At 40.1% G+C, this 12222-nt stretch overlaps 1 pseudogene; it reads right to left on the bottom strand.

Moving 5' to 3' along the window:
• Positions 1-313: 313 nt before the first annotated feature.
• LOC102434908 lies at positions 314-819 on the bottom strand (annotated as a pseudogene).
• Between the last annotated feature and the right edge of the window lie 11403 nt (positions 820-12222).

The raw sequence follows: 12222 nt of genomic DNA, 5'->3' as shown, positions 1-12222 counted from the left end.
CCCCACCGAGAACGCAGGGAAGGGCGGGGGCTCGTGCCCTCAGGTCCGAGATCTCACCCTTCCACTGAACATGGAGGAAGTCCTCGCCGTCCCGGCGGGGGGAGTCGTTCTGTGTTGGCTCTGGAGGCCTACCTCCGCTTTCCTGGGTTGCTCTGGGTCTAGATGTCGTGGGGGATCCCCACGCTCCCCGGCTGCGGGCTCCGTGAGGGCTGGGAGGAGGCCCCTCAGCCGCTGGGGGGCTCCGTCGCCTCCGCTATGAGCAGGCCGGCCCCGCGGTCCCGGACACCAGCCTGGTCCGGGCTCTGCCTGCTGCTCAGGCCCAAGCTCCATCACGGCATCGCGGCTCCGCCGTGAGGCTCCAGGCAGCCGCGGTGTCCCACATGCGGTCCTGCACCCCCGCCACCATGCGGTTGGTGTGGCGAGTGAGTAGGTGGTCCAATGGACTCCGTCATTGGTCTCCCCGTCGCCACAGAAACCCACAGCGATGCCGGCGCTGCACACCAGCATGGCGCTGACCACACACCAGGCGGTGCAGCAGCAGTTGGTGTCCAGGAGCTCCTCGTTCCCAAGCCGCCGGCAGCGCAGCCAGGAGTAGAGGAGCAGGAAGAGGAGGTTCAGGGAGAGGCAGGCCAGCGCGGCGGCCCTGAGCAGCAGCAGCACCCGCTGGCAGTCGGGGTCCTTGGGCCAGAACTGGCCACTGGTGGGCTCCCAGCGCAGGCTGAAGTGCGGCAGCCGGTGCAGGAGGTTCACCCACCAGGGCACCGTGTAGCTGACCCCGGCCATGGCGGGCCCGGCCCCTCGGACACGCGGCCACCGCGCAGCTCCCTGCGGGCCTGGGGCGTTGGGTTCAGGGGCCCGCAGTCCCCGGCCTGGTCACTCGCATCACCTGCGCGCTCCTGGGCCCAGCCCTGCAAGGCCCGGCTCGGTGGTGTTCGTTGGCGCTCTGCTCCGCTCGGCCTCCTGCGTCCACTGCCTCTTAGTTCTTCCTGCTTGGTGCGCGCCCTCGAGCACAGGCAATCGCCCCTTCAGAGGCCCGCGGCCCACACCCGCCACCAGGCTCTACCTGGGGCCGCTCAGGATTCAGCCTCACCCAGGGCCTCGCTGGTGCCGCCGCCGCCGCCACTGCTCCTTCAGTCCTAGCCCCAGCGGACTAGGCCGTGCACGGAGCACCTGCTCCCGAGAGGGACAGGCTCAGGGCCCCCCCGCACGTGGCTGCTGCACCAGCGGAGGGCACGCGGGGCAGGTCTCCTCGGGTGGGCTTCCTGTCCCCAAGGCTCAGGCGCCCCCAGGCCGCCGGCCAAAGGGCCCCTTTGGGCGCACCGGCAAGCACCCGCCAGCTGAGCCCAGCGCCCCACTACCTCGCCAGGCCTGGTCCTCGCAGCATTGCAGACTGCTCCTGCGCAGCGGTCCTGCCAGCGGGGCAGAGCCAGCCAGATGCAAGCAGGGGCGGGGCTGGAGCACTGGGTCTGCACCTGCACTGTGCACCCTTTCAGTAATTAGACTGAAGGACAGAATGACTGGTTGCTATGACACACAGTGACCACCAGGGGGCATATGCTCAATGCAGGAGCTTCCCTCTGATGGTCACTGCACTCCCAAAGGGGGAGTGCCACTCAGCCAGAAGCCCTGAGCCAGGCTCATGGCTGGCAAGCCTAGAGGGGGGAGGAACCCCTCCTGCCTCTGTGGCAGCACTAAGGATGTCCATTTGCGGGACATCCCCAGGGCTTCCGGACTGGAAAAGGGTTCAGGCTGGGCTGAAGAGCACTCCCGCGCCCCTCAAGTGCACAAATTTCGTCACCCGGGCCTCTAGTATTGTAATAACTTTGCACGGTGTCAGACGGTTACTAGACATATTATTGTGAGCATATGTGAACACATCTAAGGTATGTAAATGTCACACCACTATGGTTGTACACCTAAGTAATATAATGTGTGCCAACTCTACTTTTTCTTTTAACCTCACCTGAGAATATTTTTCTATTGATTTTTAGAGAGAGTGGAAGAGAAAGGGAAAGACAGAGAGACATATTGATGTGAGACAAACATATCAATTGGTTGCCTCCTGCACAAGCCCTGATCAGGGGCAGAGCCCCAGAGGAATCTACAACTGAGGTAAATGCCCTTGACCACAATCGAACCCAGGACCCTTTGATCCACAGGGCCATCCCCTATCCTCTGAGCCAAACCAGCGAGGTGTGCCAACTTTAACAAAAAGTTTAAGAGAGAAGAAGAAATGCCTAAGGAAAGGCAGTCCTTCTGGCCTTCACATACAGACATGTGAGAATGGGATGCTCTAGAGCCATTGCTACGTACAGACCAGGAAAGCAGACATGAACACTGACCACCTCACAGCTGAATGAGGTCGACAAATGGGATCCTGATGACATCACTGAATCACCAAAACAATCCTGGTTCCTATTGTTTCGGCCTCTGTTAATTAGGCCACCTATTATCTGAAGCTAAAAGCATTCTACCGGACAAATTTCCCAAGGCCTAGAGGATATGATTGAGTCCTATCAAGAGACTGTGGTACTAAAGACTTTCATAAGCCTGCTTAGCTAGTCACTCACCTCATTCCCAACCATTCCTCTTGCACACATATTGCACCAACAAAATGGTACTGCTCATAAATCCCGCAATGTTCATGTGTACATCTCAGCCCTTCCACTGCTGTTCCTGGTGCCAAATCTGTAATCTCAATACGTGTCCCTCCTGCCAAACATCACACTTATGCACCGTTACCTGGGAGACTTCTCTGTGGTCTGAATGATTACACTCACCCACATATTAATATTTACTTTTTTTAAAAGGTGTTTAAAATTTGATTAGACTGAGACAGAGGCACAGGGAGAGAAACACTAGTTTGTGGTTCCACTTATTTGTGCATTCATTGGATGATTTTGTTATGTGCCCTGACCAGGATCAAAACCACATCCTTGGAATATCAGGTACAAGTTGAGCAACTGAACTACCTGGCTAAGGCCTCACCCACATTTTTTAAACTCTAATCCTCATAATGGACCTATAGAGGCTGGCACTCCCTACACACCATCACAAAAGAATAAACCAGGATAATTATAAGCTCCTAGTGTGCTCTGGAGCCTAGTAAGCATGGAATAAAGTTAGTAAATAATAGAAACGACAATGTTACTAACAGGTCTTGGAGGAAGAAACTGTGCTTTTAAAATTCTACAACAGCAGAATAGCATTCAGTAACTAAAAGACACCTGAGAGTTAAATAACAGACCATTAAGTGGACAAATGAATAACTGAATTTTGACATTTCTTTGAAAATTCTGTTAAAAGGACACAGAAATAAACCAGGGACAACTCTCACACATTAGGAGCACCTACCAGGTCAAATTATATTTAACCTTTGTATTTTCTATAACTTAAAAAACCAACTTGCACAAGTCCTTTGAAAAATGTCTAATAAGTTTTAGGTATCCTCATACAAGTCAGATTGCACAATGAACTAGGTGCCACATCTGGGTAGCACACTGGCATTTTTGTTATTATGAAATATTTTATACTTTTATTATAATTTGTTGAGTCCTGAGTTGGGCTATTTGAATATTTATTATGATTATTTTTTGACCAATGGCAACAGAGCATCTTGTTCTAAAGGAATTAGTGTCCTTACAATTATCCAACAAACAGAGGGAACATCTTGTTCTAATCAAGTCAACGTATCCTATTCTCTTGACTTCTGAGGAAGGAGGTTAATAACAGTGAGACATAGTTGGTGTAATATGTAACATTCCCTATGCTTCTCAACAGGCATTGCTTTCCTGACATCTGTTCTATGAGTACATATCCTTAAAGCACAATCATTTTGGGACTGTTGCACACTGGCTAAGTGATATAGCTCTTACTATTTATTTGTTTGTGGTACCAGGAAAGTATTGTAGAGTTGCCAATTTAAATTACTTTTTAGTAAAAGAAAACACTATGTGTTACAAGTATTCATTTAATAAATGTAATCTATTTGCTGTAAAAACTAAGCAAAAGATCCATTTTTAGAAAAAGTCCAATTTTTTATAATGTGAATATAATAGATATATACAACATCTTAACATCTTTTTTCTTGTTTACATAAAGATATCATATGGGATTTTAGCGGTTAGGACTAAATAAAAGAACTTCTTTTAAAATAATATTGGCCCAAATTTTAAGTTACTTAAAAATAACATTTTTAATCATACTGACTTACTATTCTATTAAGACAGAGATTAAGGAAAACTACACATACAACTTAAACATTGTTGGGTATTTTTGCACTACTCTTTCATTATTAAAACTTCCTTACTCTTACTTCATATATGGTAAAAGCACCTAGAGTAATTCACTATCAAATTTCTTACCCAAAAGGCTACTTTCCAATGCTTGGGTTCTTCCTTGTTCATATTCAGAAGTTAGCTGTTGCTTTCTGTGCACAGTAAATGGGGATAAATAATATTACTGCCTGATTATGAATGCAAAAATATTTTCAAAATATAGTAAATTCTTAGGATATTTCAGATAATATCAGAGCTAATATTAAAACTTTAATTAGACCATACACTTCATATTTTAAGTTCTATTAACTTCTTAGGAACTATGAAATTTTTAAAAAATGTAAATTGTCATGATTTGAGTGCAGTACAGTTCAGATAATAAAATAGAGTCAGCTTCACATAATGACAAGTTTCTTGAACTCAGATATCATAGTTCTGTAACCAACAGCTATTTATTCTCAAACGTGTGAAATTCATTGGCTCAAGGTCTTCTGCTACAAATAAGAAACTTACTCCCTTAATTTAGAAGGTTGTTAGAAGAATTAAATGAGATAACACAGAAAAAATGCTCAAAGAAACACGAAATTTATTTGCTGAAACTATTTTGGAATCCCTACTAAATCCCAATGTGGTTTTTTCATAGTCCCTAACATTCAAATGTTGAAGTTTTCAGAAAATGTAATTATGTTGGGTTATTACGTGTTTTTTCCTTGCGTTTTATAATTCAGGGCATCTCATCTATTATATAACTTGCAAATAAATTTATGTAAAAATGTATTTCCTCATGAAGTCAGATAACACAATGCTCCCTTAATTTTTCAACAAATCATACGAAGGGCAGAAAGAACCTAATCAGAGTCAGGACATGGCCTGTACTATCACTATCCCTTCTCTACATGCTCATACTGTCAACCGACAAATCTTTATGAGAATTATGCTTAACCTCCCTGACTATCCCCACTGGCTTGAAAGATAGAATTCCACTGGTCACACTTGTATACTGATAAGTAATGGATGGGGCCTTTGCAATAGTAATGACCAATAATCTACTTTTGAATCAGAGCATTTTAAAGCAAACACTAACAAAAGCATATTCTTCGGTAGTTCACCCACAGTTATCTTGAGAGAAAATATCAGTACCTTGCTGAAGAAGAATCCTGACTATATTTGCAGAATCATCATTTCCAGCAAGCATGAGGGCTATGCATCTAACACAGAGATCGCTTCCCACTCAGCATCTTCAAATATGTTATTCCAACAGCTAATTTGATGTACTCCCCAAGTTAGTACCCTGTTGTCTGTCTGGAAATGATCATTTACATGCTGAAGTCTTCATCCTTCTAAATTACCTTCAAGGCTACAATGAAGGGACAAATAGGACACCTCTTGTCCACTTGCATATTGCTAATTTAAAGTCCTCTAAGAGATAAGAAATTATGCTGAGGTCACTGATCTGAAGTGGGAGATTTAAATGAAGATCCACCACTTAGCCAGGATGTTAAACACAGGTTGAAGGACTAGATGGTGCTTTGATTAATTAACTGCTGGGCTTCCCTAAATTCCTGAAATTCTACATGCCTTTGATTGTGTTTACAGTGCAGAAATATGGAGAACACCATCGGTGGCAGAAGTGGAGAAAATAATACAATGAAAAATACCAAAAAAGCAGAAAAGACAGAAAAATTCAAGAAAAGTCATGGAGGTGGAAGAAAGGACTCTAAGAGAAAAAGAAGAAAAAAATTCATACAACTAGACCGGCCTGAAGAGAAAACCAGACTGTGAAGTCAGTAAACAGAAATCAATTAGGAACATCCTCTAGATATTTGATGAATTTAATTATCAAAACATGGTCTATACATGGATATTATCAACTTACAGTTAAATAACTCATCTCAAGAAGAATAAATATCATTTTACCTAAAGACATTTGCCTGATTAGGCCTTACTTAGGTAAAACCTTTGGTTCTGTGGCCATAGCTAACCGAAATGGGCCCTAAAAGCTTTGGTGGAGAAAACAAGGTCCTATTTACCACTACAATTGTCAAGCAGAGTAACATAAATGCTTGGACTAACTGGGCCTCTTAGAAAAACTCTAAATCAGAGTTAACACACAATCAGATTTGGTTTCTGGGTTGCTCTGATTTGTATCTGTATCTCCATGGCAGAGCTACAGGGAACTTATCAGTGTATGTTGAGAAACAACAGAATAAGTTGAGATCCAAGCTGTTGACAGTTAACCATATGTCAGCCCATGCTAACTGTGGAATCATGGGTCAATTCATTCACCTCCCTGAACAACAGTTGACTCATTAATAAAAAGTAGACTACAATACAGAGCTACATTGACAGTTATTGTGATGACTATATAACACAGAATAATTACATAATATAGGGACTAGCCACAATAAAACACTCTAGAAATGGTAGTTTGTTTTCTCTATATTCTCATAGTTAACACAAAAAAATTTAAAAATCCATAAAATCCAACCTGCTTAACGAATCTTCTTCAGAGATATCTTCTACTATTGAAGAAAAAAGTGAAATACATTTTAAAACATTAATAAAATATAGTACTTTAAAAGTTCTGGGCTAGTGCTTTGTTAGAAAGTATCCTTTGGAACCATACCTAAAGACTATACTAGAGTGAATATTAATCATATTACTGGTAGGCCATTAATACATTAAGAACAATTACTTTCTCTTAAATATACCAAACGCAAGAGAAAAAAAGAATAGAATGTATCAAAATTTGATACTTATCTGTGAACTTGTTATTTACAAAGAACATAATTCTAACCAAACCCCATCAGACTGACAGAAAATGGTATTTTTAGTAGGAGCTAAATCTATAATAATAAAAGCATAATATGCTAATTACACCTGATGTCCTTCCAGGAAGACCTCCTGGACAAAGCTGGGGCTGTGAGGGCTGAGGCAGGCCACCAGGTCTATGAGGGCCAAGCCCCTTGCACAATTTTCGTGCATCGGGCCTCTGGTCATAGAATAACAATGACAAAAGTATAACAACATGAGTTTTTTGAACTTCTTCCAATAGTAGCAGTTAGTAAAGAGAACACCTCATACACAGTAACACTGACAACCTCTCCAGATCTCAGGGAAGACTAGCTTGTTTAGGATGAAACACTCCAGCACAAGGGAGCCTGATTGCCAGGCACTGCCCTTTAAGCACAGCAAAACACAGGAAACAGTGTCTTTCTGGCCCCATTCCCAATTGCAACTTAAATAGGAAAGACTTTGGGATTCCATTTGTGTAAAGTAGAACTACTTGAGACAGTCTCTTTCCATTGCTAGAGTGTACCTATTCCCCCTCATAGAGCAGGTGGAAGAGACAGTGCTCTGCAGTAGTGCATGAGGTCATTTTACTCAACCCTCCCCATTAGGTGGCAAATGCCTAGAGGAAGCATGCTTTTTCAGCTTTGTGGCATATGTCATCAGATCCTATGCTGAAGAACAATAGCAACAACCAGCCAAGGACAAAGAAACTCTTGGATAACTACATCCAACAAACAGAAGGGAACATCTTGTTCTAATAAAGTCCACGTATCCTATTCTCTTTTGACTTCTGAGGAAGGAGGTTAATAACAGTGAGACTAGTTTGTATAATACGTAAAATTCCCTATGCTTCTCAACAGGCATTGCCTTTCTGACATCTGTTCTATGAGCAGATATCCTTAAAACACAATTTCTTTGGGACTGTTGCACACTGGCTAAGTGATATAGCTCTTACTATTTATTTGTTTCTGGTACCAGGAAAGTATTGTAGAGTTGCCAATTTTAATTACTTTTTAGTAAAGCAAACACTATGTGTTACAAGTATTCATTTAATAAATGTAATCCATTTGCTGTAAAAACTAAGCAAAAGATCCATTTTTAGAAAAAGTCCAATTTTTTTAAGGTGAATATAATAGAAATATACAACATCCTAACATCTTTTTTCTTGTTTACATAAGGATATCATATGGGATTTTAGAAGTTAGGACTAAATAAAAGAACTTCTTTTTAAATAATATTGGCCCAAAATATAAGTTACTTAAAATTAATATTTTAATCATACTGCCTACTATTCTATTAAGACAGAGATTAAGGAAAACTACACATACAACTTACACATTGTTGGATATTTTTGCACTACTCTTTCATTATTAAAACTTCCTTACTCTTACTTCATCTATGGTAAAAGCACCAAGAGTAATTCACTATCAAATTTCTTACCCAAAAGGCTACTTTCCAATGCTTGGGTTCTTCCTTGTTCATATGCAGAAGATAGGTGTTGCTTTCTGTGCACAGTAAATGAGGATAAATAATATTACTGCTTTAATTTGAATGTAAAAATATTTTCCAAATATAGTAAATTCTTAGAATATTATAGATAATATCAGAGCTAATATTAAAACTTTAATTAGACCATACACTTCAAATTTTAAATTCTATGAACTTCTTACAAAACATGAAATTTTTTAAAAAATGTAAATAATCATGATTTGAGTGCAGTACAGTTCAGATAATAAAATAGTCTGCCTCACATAATGGCAAGTGTCTTGAAGTTAGATATCATAGTTCTGTAACCAACAGCTATTTATTCTCAAACGTGTGAAATTCATTGGCTCAAGGTCTTCTGCTACAAATAAGAAACTTACTGCCTTATTTTAGAAAGTTGTTAGAAGAATTAAATGAGATAACAAAGAAAAATTGTTCAAAGAAACACAAAATTTATTTCCTGAAACTATATTGGAATCCCCGCTAAATCCCAATGTAGTTTTTTCATAGTCCCTAACATTCAAATGTTGAAGTTTTCAGAAAATGTAATTATGTTGGGTTATTACGTGTTTTTTCCTTGCGTTTTATAATTCAGGGCATCTCATCTATTATATAACTTGCAAATAAATTTATGTAAAAATGTATTTCCTCATGAAGTCAGATAACACAATGCTCCCTTAATTTTTCAACAAATCATACGAAGGGCAGAAAGAACCTAATCAGAGTCAGGACATGGCCTGTACTATCACTATCCCTTCTCTACATGCTCATACTGTCAACCGACAGATCTTTATAAGAATTATGCTTAACCTCCCTGACTATCCCCATTGGCGTGGAAGATAGAATTCCACTGGTCACACTTGTATACTGATAAGTAATGGATGGGGCCTTTGCAATAGTAATGACCAATAATCTACTTTTGAATCAGAGCATTTTAAAGCAAACACTAACAAAAGAATATTCTTCGGTAGTCCACACACAGTTATCTTGAGAAAAGATATCAGTACCTTGCAGAAGAAAAATTCTGACTATATTTTCAGAATCATCATTTCCAGCATGAGGGCTATGCATCTAACACAGAGATCGCTTCCCACTCAGCATCTTCAAATATGTTATTCCAACAGCTAATTTGATGTACTCCTCAAGTTAGTACCCTGTTGTCTGTCTGGAAATGATCATTTACATGCTGAAGTCTTCATCCTTCTAAATTACCTTCAAGGCTACAATGAAGGGACAAATAGGACACCTCTTGTCCACTTGCATATTGCTAATTTAAAGTCCTCTAAGAGATAAGAAATTATGCTGAGGTCACTGATCTGAAGTGGGAGAAGATTTAAATGAAGATCCACCACTTAGCCAGGATGTTAAACACAGGTTGAAGGACTAGATGGTGCTTTGATTAATTAACTGCTGGGCTTCCCTAAATTCCTGAAATTCTACATGCCTTTGATTGTGTTTACAGTGCAGAAATATGGAGAACACCATCGGTGGCAGAAGTGGAAAAAATAATACAATGAAAAATACCAAAAAAGGCATAAAAGACAGTAAAAATTCAAGAAAAGTCATGGAGGTGGAAGAAAGGACTCTAGGAGAAAAAGAAGAAAAAAATTCATACAACTAGACCGGCCTGAAGAGAAAACCAGACTGTGAAGGCAGTAAACAGAAATCAATTAGGAATATCCTCTAGATATTTGATGAATTTAATTAGCAAAACATGGTCTATACATGGATATTATCAACTTACAGTTAAATAACTCATCTCAAGAAGAATAAATATCATTTTACCTAAAGACATTTGCCTGATTAGGCCTTACTTAGGTAAAACCTTTGGTTCTGTGGCCATAGCTAACTGAGATGGGCCCTAAAAGCTTTGGTGGGGAAAACAAGGTCCTATTTACCACTACAATTGCCAAGGAGAGTAACATAAATGCTTGGACTAACTGGGCCTCTTAGAAAAACTCTAAATCAGAGTTAACACACAATCAGATTTGGTTTCTGGGTTGCTCTGATTTGTATCTGTATCTCCATGGCAGAGCTACAGGGAACTTATCAGTGTATGTTGAGAAACAACAGAATAAGTTGAGATCCAAGCTGTTTCACAGTTAACCATATGTCAGCCCATGCTAACTATGGAATCATGGGTCAATTCATTCACCTCCCTCAACCACAGTTGCCTCATTAATAAAAAGTAGTCTATGATAACACACCTACTTTGCAAAGTTATTGTTATGAATATTTAACACAGGTTAATTACATAGTATAGGGTCTATACACTATAGGACACTCTAGAAATGGTAGTTTGTTTTCTCTATATTCTCATAGTTAACACACAAATTTTTAAAAATCCATAAAATCCAACCTGCTTAAAGCGTCTTCTTCAGAGATATCTTCCACTATTAAAGAAAAAAAGTGAAATACATTTTAAAACAATATTATAATATAGGACTTTAAAAGTTCTGAACTAGTGCTTTGTTAGATATCCTTTGGGGCCATACCTAAAGACTATACTAGAGTGAATATTAATCATACTATTGGTAGGCCATTAATATATTAAGAGCATTTACTTTCTCTTTTTAAATATACCAAATGCAAAAGAAAAAAATAGGTTCCATCTAAATTTGATATTTCTCTGTGAACTTTGTCTTTCTGGCCCCATTCATAATTTATAAGAAACATAATTCTAACCAAACCATAATTCTAAAAGAAAATGGTATTGTTAGTAGAAGCAGAATCAATCAATAATAAAAGCGTAATATGCTAATTAGATGGTATGTCCTTCGGAATGATCTTCAGGACGAAGCCTGGGCTGGGAGGGCTGGGGCAAGCCACCACAACAGTGAGGAATGAGCCACTTGCACGAATTTCATGCATCTGGTCTCTGGTCATAGAATAACAATGACTAAAGTAAAAAAAGCAAGAATTTTCTGAGATTTTGTGTCCTTTAGATTCTTCTAGAATTTTTATTGTTTCCTGACATACATTGAAGTCCTTTATTCATTTTGAGTTTATTTTTGTGTATGATGTAAGTTCGTGGTCTAGTTTCATTTTCTTGCATATATCTGTCCAATTTTCCCAACACCATTTATTGAAGAGACTATCTTGGCTCCATTGTATGTTCTTGCCACCTTTGTCAAATATTAATTGAGCATATTGGTTCGGGCCAACTTTAGGGCTCTCTATTCTATTCCATTGATCAATATGTCTGTTCTTGTGCCAATACCAGGCAGTTTTGAGAACAGTAGCTTTGTAATACAGCTGGATATCTGGTATCGAGATCCCACCTACTTTGTTCTTTCTCAGGATTGCTGCAGCTATTCAGGGTCTATTTTTATTCCAGATGAATTTTTGGAGAGTTCGTTCTAGATTTCTGAAGTATGCCATTGGTATTTTAATGGTAAGTGCTTTGAATTTATAGATTGCTTTGGGTAGTATGGACATTTTAATGATGTTGATTCTACCAATCAATGACCACGGTTGTTCTTTCATCTGTTTTTGTCTTCCTCTATCTCTTTTTTCAACGTCCTGTAGTTTTCTGAGTAGAGGTCTTTTACCTCTTTAGTTAAGTTTATTCTCAGGTAGCTTAAATTTTTGGTGCCATGGTAAATGGGATTGCTTTTATAATCTCTCTTTCTGAAAGGCAACAAAATCTCAGACATATGCAGAAACA

This window comes from Myotis lucifugus, unplaced genomic scaffold (genome assembly GCF_000147115.1).
Source record: "Myotis lucifugus unplaced genomic scaffold, Myoluc2.0 scaffold_1245, whole genome shotgun sequence".
Lineage (NCBI taxonomy): Eukaryota > Metazoa > Chordata > Mammalia > Chiroptera > Vespertilionidae > Myotis > Myotis lucifugus.
The sequence above is the reverse complement of the archived record's forward strand: the minus strand, read 5'-3'. Positions and strand labels throughout refer to the sequence as shown.